The sequence below is a fragment of the Clytia hemisphaerica genome, unplaced genomic scaffold, assembly GCF_902728285.1.
Source record: "Clytia hemisphaerica strain Z4C2 unplaced genomic scaffold, Clytia hemisphaerica genome assembly, whole genome shotgun sequence".
In the NCBI taxonomy this organism is placed as follows: Eukaryota; Metazoa; Cnidaria; class Hydrozoa; order Leptothecata; family Clytiidae; genus Clytia; species Clytia hemisphaerica.
In genome coordinates this window covers 739-9,766 of record NW_027104305.1, presented here as the reverse complement: position 1 = coordinate 9,766, position 9,028 = coordinate 739, and the positions used below count along the sequence as shown (strand labels likewise).

Here is a 9,028-nt window from a genome sequence, read left to right as displayed (position 1 = left end):
CCTCCACTGATGCAAGTTACCCAACTTCACGGTATATCAAATCATACAATTTACAATTACACGTGAAGAAAAATTTCAATTTCAAAACAGGAATTCAGGGTCAATTTGGAATAAGTTGCAACAAACAATTTAAGTGAACTTTTCTTAAAAAAACAACAACTTTAAATCAAGAAATAATGGAAACATTTTTCAGTCCAAATTATAATAAGCCATAGTAGAAAAAATAATAATACCCTCAATTTCAAAGCCATTTTCAGCCACTTGAAATAATTTGAACTTTTAATTAACTTAATTTCTTTTTAGTAAGATAAAAAAAAACAGCTAGACAGCTAGAATTATATATTCAACAGTATTCATTTGAAGATACCAGATGGCAACAACTTAAAACCTAGTGACTGTAAAGAACAAGGAATGCACATATATGAATTTCTGCCCCTTTTGTTGTGGAACCATAATGAGTGTTTCTATCTATCAGCAAACAAATATAGTACCAAAAGCCTGATGATGATTTTCATTTTTATTGTGCATATTATCGGTGTTTTTTTTCTCGAGGAATGTTGGTCAAGCAGTTCATAACTGTGTATTTTACTAGGATCATCCACCACACTAACATGGTAACCAAACTCAATTTTGTCGTTGTCTATATATACAGGTGGAAAATGGAGTTGCACGTTAAATTCAGTTTATTGCCAATTACGTTTTATTTGAAATCCAACATGATAATTTTTCTTCTTGTATGACAATGGTTAAATCCAGGTGAGAAGTTGATCATAAGCTCACAACTAGTAGACAAGCATTATTTTCACACTATGCGCCACCACCACAGACTTCGTATGTTTCATCTCAACACTCTACGTTCATAAAAAATAACACTTGTTCCAGCTCGTATTTTGTGTGTATGGACACGTGTAAACAGGAAGGACACCTCTGTGTGCTGTGAGGATGAAGAACCTGAAAATGAAGACAAAATTTTATGAGTGAAAGTGTACTATTAGCAGAAGCTGTGATATTATAGATGGAATGTGCTTTAAGCACGACATCTAGCCCTTCGGGCTTTATAAATCTGTGCAGGTAATGATCAATGATTCACTTTCACTTTCACTTTCACTTTCTTTCACTTTTTAAAACACTATATACAATGAATAAAAACCTGAAAATGAAAAGAGCTCATAATAGAGAGCTTTCTAAGCCATTCGTCAGTATAAAACCTTGTGATAAAAATTTAACAAAAGGGTTAAAAAAACTAGGGAAAAACTAAGGTAATCTTTATATAAAGGTAGCAATATTTACACACGCAAGAGGTTGGAAGTAACCATAAAGTAACTCAAGTTATATTATATATTAAGAAATAATACAAGTATATATTTATTGTAATTTGTATAATCTTTTCTTTAAGTGCTTGCAGTTCTCTATCATCCAACTCTTTTTTTGGTTAGCAGATTTTTTGCTAAGTTCGGAACGGTTTTGTGAGCCTGATTCGCATCCCCTATATCAAAACTTATCAGAGGGGATGTGTGCAGCCTAGATTTTCGAAAGTTCGAAAAAAAGTGTCGATTTCCGTGATTCCGAAATACCCCCGAAATACCGTACGCCCCCCACTTATGAATATAAAAACATTCAAACAAAGGATATTGTACACAAACATGGTCATAGATAACCTTAACTTTCTTTCTCATCGTCATAAAGAATTTCAATTAATATTTATAAAAAGATCAAAATCCCGAAAAATGTAACTAAAGATTCTCCTTTTACAAGGTTAGATAATGCTATACTACAATCAGCACCGAAATATATTGGCAATTTTGGGTATTTTAGGGTTTTTTCAGAATTTATAAGTTGGGCGAGAATTGCAGTTTCAGTACTTCCACTTTTCTTCATTGGATTTTTCGATTTGGTTAAGTGGCTTCCAGGCAATACTCTCAGCCTTATTGGAACATTTTATAGCATTTAGATCCTGAGATCATAAGGTCCCGAGTCTTAAATCTAATGTGAAAACTTAGAGTTAAAACTCTGCTTCCAAACTGTACTTCAAGGCACTTAAAGATCACTTGCGGTTTCAAAGTTTTGAGTGAATTCCCCTTTTGTGCCGAATAATTCGGCACTGATTGTGTCCTATCTGTCTCTGTGCCCCAGTGGGTGTTAATCACCCAGTGGGGTAGGAAATTAAAAGTTTCTTTTTACAGAAATTTGGATGTGTGGCGTGGGGAGATCAACCCGTTATCACCGTTAAATCAACGATAATCATTAATTTCGCAAGAGTCTTAAATCAATGATTATCCGTGATTTTTAAGTGCCGTGTCCGCTGCCTTGCGCTCACTCCTCTTCATTTAGTTTGCGCTTTAATAATGGTATCCTAGTTGCGTAAACTTCCCCTGTATTCTGCTCATACTTCATTCAGTGCCAATCGACTGTGCTCTTATATCCAAATTGACAAACACACATTGCTAGTTATCTCGTTATGGATTCTAATAAGCAAGAAAAAGGTTTGTTTGTTTTATTTTTTTCAAATTTCATCACAGAAGGATCATCAATCAGTGGGTAATCATCTGACATCTGATATCATCCACAGACCACAATCGATATAATAATATGGATCAGCTTTAGCTAGTGCTAGTGCGCTAGTTAGTAGGATGATATGGATCGGTCATTATGATATGGAGATCATCGTTGTAGGTTGATTGATCATCGTTAGGTTGATGGATCAGTAGGTCGACAAATTGGTTGGTTGACGTATTGGTTAGTTCCAGACGATCTCAATCGAACGGAATCGACGATCGAACGTTGAACCAAATCGAACGCAATCGACCGATTGAAATTCGATTGTTGAACGCAATCAAATCTCAATCGAACGTCAAAATTCTGGGTAATATTCGATTGGTTCGATTGTTGTTCGACTGGTTCGATCGTCGATTCCGTTCGATTGTTGTTCGACTGGTTCGATCGTCGATTCCGTTCGATTGTTGTTCGACTGGTTCGATCGTCGATTCCGTTCGATTGAGATCGTCTGGCTTTATTCTTACAGCTTCCCAACATCCAAGCTCTCAAACATCACAAGCCCAATGACATTACTTTCGATTTCCCGTAGAAATTATGCGATGAACAATCCGGGGGTCAATGAATCAACGATCAAACGCAATGGAACATCAATCGAACGCAATCGAATATCAATCGAATCTGAAAATTGCGGTAATATTCGATTGAGATTCGATTGCGTTCGACAATCGAATTTCAATCGGTCGATTACGTTCGATTTGGTTCGACTGGTTCGATCGTCGATTCCATTCTATTGAGATCGTCTGGTTAGTTGGCTGGCAGGCCAATGGATTGGTTGGTTAAGGGATTGGTAGTCAATGGATTGGGTATAGGTTGGCGGATTGGTTAGTTGATGAATTTAGTAGGTCAACAAAGAAGGTAGGTTAACTAATTGTTTTGGTTGACGAATTCTAAATGGATTGGTAGGTATATGGGTTTGTCAGTTGATGGATTGGTAGGTCAGCAGATGGTAGGCAAATGGATTGTTTGGATTGATAGGTCGGCGGGGGATCGATGGTTGCTCAATGAATTGGTGGGTGGGATGGATGAATGGATCGGTCAACGAGTTGGTAGGTCGATGGATTGGTAGGTCAACAGATTGGCTAGTGGATAGATCACTAGGTGGATAAATCGTGAGGTTGTTTGATCGTTTAGTAGTGCGATAATCAAAGCGCTAGATAAATACCCACTGAAAATTGAAACTAGGAATTTATTGAAATATTTCACTGAAGCATCAAACTTTTTTATTTTTTTATATAATTATGAATTAAAAGTTTTAATTTTTTGGAAATCATAGGACAATTAAAGTAAATTTAAAATGATTGAGTGAATTGGGTGGACGGGCGTTTTGGAATTATGCTTTGTCATACTTCTAAGCAACTGAAACCATCCGGGGATAAGTACCGTGAAGTCAAAATACGGGCTAACATGCATAGCCCTCAAATAAATGACCTGGCTGTTCATTAAAAAACAAAGTTAAATCAAAACAAAAATGGTAGAGTAAAGCTGCGAGCGGAGCTGCGTAGTTGTATTTTAATGACCAGCCAGGTTTTCATTTGAGGGCTATGCATGTTAGCCTCCACTGATGCAAGTTACCCGATCTCACGGTATAGAAGCAACAAAGCCAATTTTGTATTCGTAAGAATTAAAGATAAAGAAATTATGAATTAATATTACATACATTATTAACGCCCCTGTTTTTTAGTTTTGTCTAGTTTCCAATCTCGGAATATGATGAAACCTCGAGTGAGCGAAATTGCAATTATAAATTATTGTGGAATTGAACATGTAAGGCGAATGTTGCACTTTGTTATGCACTGGTTAGGTTTATGGGTTGGTAGGTTGATGGGTCGGTAGGTTGATGGGTTGGTAGGTTGATGGGTTGGTAGGTTTATGGGTCGGTAGGTTGATTGATTGGTAGGTCAACAAATTAGAAGGTTGATGGATTGGTAGGTTGATGGGTTTGTAGGTTGACAGATTGGTTCGTCGATGAATTGGTAGGTTGGTTAATTGGTGGTTGGTGGATAGGTTGGTTGATAGATTGGTTGATGGATTGTTGGGTCGATGGATTGTTAGGTTGATTGATCATTAGGTTGAATGACCGCTAGGTTTATGGAGTTTCTGTATTTGCTTGGACGAGTAAAGCCTACAAACTGTGACTTTCAACCAATCAAAAACTGCAGTTTGATTCTGCAAACACACCTAAACCATGCTCTGTAACCAGAAAAAAAGATGAAAATAGCCTTATTTGTTGTTTATTTTTCTGAGGCCATAAAAATGTGCCTTTAAAATTCCTTGTTTTTCTTCCTGATCTCTCACTTACAACCTAGAAATTCTCCAAATAAAAAGGAGTAAAAGAAAGATATATTTCTTTCAATAATTTTTTTTTGAAGTTTCTTTTTGATTAAGTATTTCAAGTAAAGTAAAGACTTGTTTTATAAATATAAATCAAACAATGTGTGAAAGAAACTGGTTTTAAATTTTGAGTACAAAATGTAGATGATTCAATTAAATTGAGGAGTAACTTATAGAAATTAGAAATTATTTTTTAGGTTATTTTATGATATATTTTATATTTGTCAGGAACAACTAACAAGAGAACCTTGAAAGAAACCAACCATCACCAGTTAAAGGTATACATCATTGTTTTTAATGTGATGTTCTTCTTCTTAAAATCTAACCATTAGCCGATATTCAATCCAATTCTTTCCCCTAAACTCCTTTAAGAATCTACATGTTACATTTTGTACATTAAAGAAGGGTATAATTAGTTATAAAAATCATTTTTAAAACATTATTGAGAGACCTTAATAAAAATGAATCAGGCCCTTTTTTGAAGAGAAGGACGAAAGGGTGAGTTTTTTACATAATATTGAGAAGGGAGGTTTTAAGATGGGCTTTGAAGGGTCCAATGACACCCATTATGTTTCAGTAAAATACTTTTCAACCCTTTTTCAGCTACAAGTAAATACAGTAATTCAATAATTTACTTGTACAAATTACTGACCGATTAACAATCTAACTAACTAACTGACATGACATGACATGACATGACATCTTACTAAAAATTACTAAAATCACGATGACTTTAACATTGGACAATTCGACGTTGGACAATTGACTGGGAGACTTTACAAAACATTTTGACTTGGAATGTAAGTTTTGAATTTCAAAGTAAGGAAAATTTAAAACGGTCGAAAGTTAAACGAGTACCCTTAATAAAAGATGAAGCTTTGAATGAAGCTCAAATTGTTCACAATTTGTTTGTAAAACTTTTGATAAAAAATAACCCTTGTGTAGAGTGGTTGGCAAACAATCTCTTCAACTCCAACCCTGACCCTGACCCTAACTGATAATAATGAAACTCCTGTCTACAGATCCACAGATTGCAAAATATAGGCTTGCATCCTGAGGTATGATATCGTTTGCTGACCGTGTATATCATGTGGCTAGTTGATTCATATAGAAATAATGTTTACAGAAGGTTATTAATTTTACTTTTTAGATAGTTGTACAGTAAATTTGGAAGGTGTTGATCAAGGTGCATCATCTTTAAAAAAGCAGAAATTAAACAAGGTAAAATAATAAGGCTTGATCTTAGAATGCTAGCTATTTCTATACAGGAAAATAATTTTGAACCTTTTTTATTAATGTGAACATTCTTTTAAGATTTGAAGTTAAAATTTTTCTCAATTCACGATTTCCTGTTATTTTTTCTCAGGTAGAGATATAAAGATATAAATACTTTCTATTATTTTAGTTCTAACTGTCACCTCTTTTCCTTTCATCTAGTCTTGTCAACACTGTAAAGAACCGCTGAACATTAATGCCTGCCAGAAATGTGGTTCTTGTGGCAAAAAGCAAAACAAGGTGAGAAAAATTCTTTTGTGAATGTATTCTCTTAAGTTAGGACCATGTAATATATATAGCAAGATTTTCAGTTCTCTAATTTGATCTTTCAATATAAGGCTGCCTTACCACAAAATGTGTGTATCCATAATCAATAAATTCCAAAGGGGTAAATGGAGTCGAACCCTCGATATGATGGTAGTAATTTCAAAACTTGGTAAATGTTTTTATGGCATTCTTTTCCAGTGTTGTCAACATTGCAGAGAGCCCATGCCCAGTAACGCATGTAAGAAGTGCAGTCTCTGTGGAATGCAACAATCTAAATTGACAACCACAACAATGGATGACATCCCAAAAGGAAAAGTTGACCTGTGCCAACAAAAAAATATTATCAGAAAAAGAGTAAGTTAAAATATTTTTTGTTGTACCTTTTGCTGTTTAGAAAAAATAGCCTAGAAACTTTGCAAATGAATGGGTCCTTTTTTGTTCTTTTTCATTATTTACCTCTTAGTTAGTATAGCCAATAATACAGTAAACTTTTAAAGGTTTTATAGATAGATAGTAAATGAGTTTGATTCTTTGAAATTTTTTAAATAATTTCATAACTAAAAATGTTATTTTCAGCGTGTTTCTCTTTTTATCTCTAGTTAAATACCCTAAACAAGAGGTGTAACAGCCATTGCGTTGTGCTTTATTTGAGTGGCGAGCAAAGGGTCCATGTCGATGGATATGCGACTCCTGGCTTTGCCACTCATTTTATGGAAAGCCTGGTGGTGGAGAATAATGTCGTTTTTGGTGATGTTATCAAGGAGACATTAAAGATGGCATATAAAGGTATACTTTTCTCTATCTAACAGCATCTGTTTTCCCTTAAAAGATTTTGTTTGTTTCAGCCTTAAACTTATTTTCACCGATGTTTTTTCAGATTATCGTAAATCTCAATCTGTGGTCACAACACCTGACGAGGCTGAAACATTATCGGACAATGTTGAAACACCATCTAGTGAGGGTGAAGCACCATCTGACGTGGTTGAAACACCCTCCAAAACTGTTGGTCCTGGTACTGAAAGTAAGTTCTTCCCTTTTTGTTGGAAAAAAATTCGACATTTCACCTATCTTCGACATAAGTGTGTTGCTTTTTCAACGAGCTTAGTAATTTCTCGCATTTTTTCGATCCTTTTGCTAATAGGACAAACGTAATCGTGAACCGTGATGCTTTGGGTATTAAGTAATAATCATTGATAGATTTGCCTTTGGAGAACACTGTTCTTCTTTGTAAACTTGCTTTTATTTATTAATCAGGAATGTCCGAAGATAACACAACTGAGATGACAACGGTGACTCTTTTGTTCGAAGGTACGAAATGAAATCCTGCACTGTTCAGATTCGTTGTTTTACCATTACTTTTAGTATTAATAAAGTTATCTTTTTTAAAAGCCTTCTATACGTTAAAAATGATACCGTTACAAAACTATTTGCTTAGCTTATGAAAATTTAAAGGCTATAAATCTGCTTGTTTATCAGACTCTGATGTCCCCAACGTTGTGTGCCAAATGAAACCGGCGAAACCACGCAAATGTGATTGGTAAGTTAAAAGTGTTCTCTGGTTTTTGATAGCCGAAAAAATCTTCACTATGTGTCAAGTCAATAAATTTTCTATAAAAAATACAAAATTTTAGCAAATTCAAATACTGCTCGTTTTTTTATAATGCTAATTAATTTCTACTAACTCGTTTTTCATTATGACGTTAAGCGTATATTAAATTTAGAGCAACCCATTTTCTTGCTCAATTTTTCATCTACAATGTATTGATTTGATTTGATTTCAGTGTCAGCAGAAAGTACTATTGAAGAAGCGCAGTGCCCCACTCAAACCGAGTTAAGTACCCAAGGTAAGGAATGTTAGAACGAATTGGTTGGAATGGATAAACTTATCTATATTGTTCTGTTACGAAATTTGTTGTTGTATTCGTCCATCCAAAATATCATAAAGCTTGATCTTGACGCCACACCATTTCTATTTTTCTCGTCTATAAAACTCCCAAGGATTTGTTCGCAACAGCCCTTTAAATTATTACTCTGACAATTGTAACAAATTTATGTTTGAATTTACTACAGATTCTAGCCTAATTAGACGGAATACCAATTATTAAGCGAGTATCTAATTTGCAATATTACAACTTGCAACTGCTAGACGGATTGATGTGTTTTTACCTGTTTTAACAAAGAAACTTGTTTTTAGGTTCAAGCCGTGTCGAAGCTTCAAATATTGTTGAAGGTGTCATAGGTGAGAACATTCTTCTTGTCGTATTATATCAGGGAACGAAAAAAACAGTACAATAAATAGATGATTTCTGCTATGATGCGTTTTTTTTTGAAAAACTCATAGTTCAATGATTATGGCACCAGGTAGAAATTTAGGGTGTTTAGCAGTAACTGTGAAATAATTTCTTTTCAAAAGAGTTTTGTAGTTGAAAGTTTTTTTTTAATTATCAGATTACAAAAAATACCGGGTAGCCCACAAAAAAGTGTTTGATGGCCTCGTGGAGCTAAAAATGGTCTTTAATTCATATTTTTATTCTATTGATAGAGGAAAGCCTAAGTTAAAATTTGAGCTATAAATTTTTGAAATTGGTTCAGTATTTCA

General features: G+C 34.5%; 3 long non-coding RNA genes across 3 annotated transcripts; all 3 read left to right on the top strand.

The window, feature by feature from the left end:
* Window positions 1–5,163: 5,163 nt before the first annotated feature.
* On the top strand, window positions 5,164–7,342 carry LOC136817454 (uncharacterized). The gene is made up of 6 exons (XR_010848094.1): window positions 5,164–5,687; window positions 6,038–6,108; window positions 6,325–6,402; window positions 6,628–6,783; window positions 7,029–7,215; window positions 7,307–7,342. It is a non-coding gene; the product is annotated as an uncharacterized lncRNA (long non-coding RNA).
* Window positions 7,343–7,345: 3 nt separating this feature from the next.
* On the top strand, window positions 7,346–7,915 carry LOC136817455 (uncharacterized). Its single transcript, XR_010848095.1, has 3 exons — window positions 7,346–7,450; window positions 7,684–7,737; window positions 7,906–7,915. It is a non-coding gene; the product is annotated as an uncharacterized lncRNA (long non-coding RNA).
* A 40-nt stretch (window positions 7,916–7,955) lies between these two features.
* LOC136817453 (uncharacterized) lies at window positions 7,956–8,707 on the top strand. The gene is made up of 3 exons (XR_010848093.1): window positions 7,956–7,966; window positions 8,211–8,273; window positions 8,624–8,707. It is a non-coding gene; the product is annotated as an uncharacterized lncRNA (long non-coding RNA).
* Window positions 8,708–9,028: the final 321 nt, after the last annotated feature.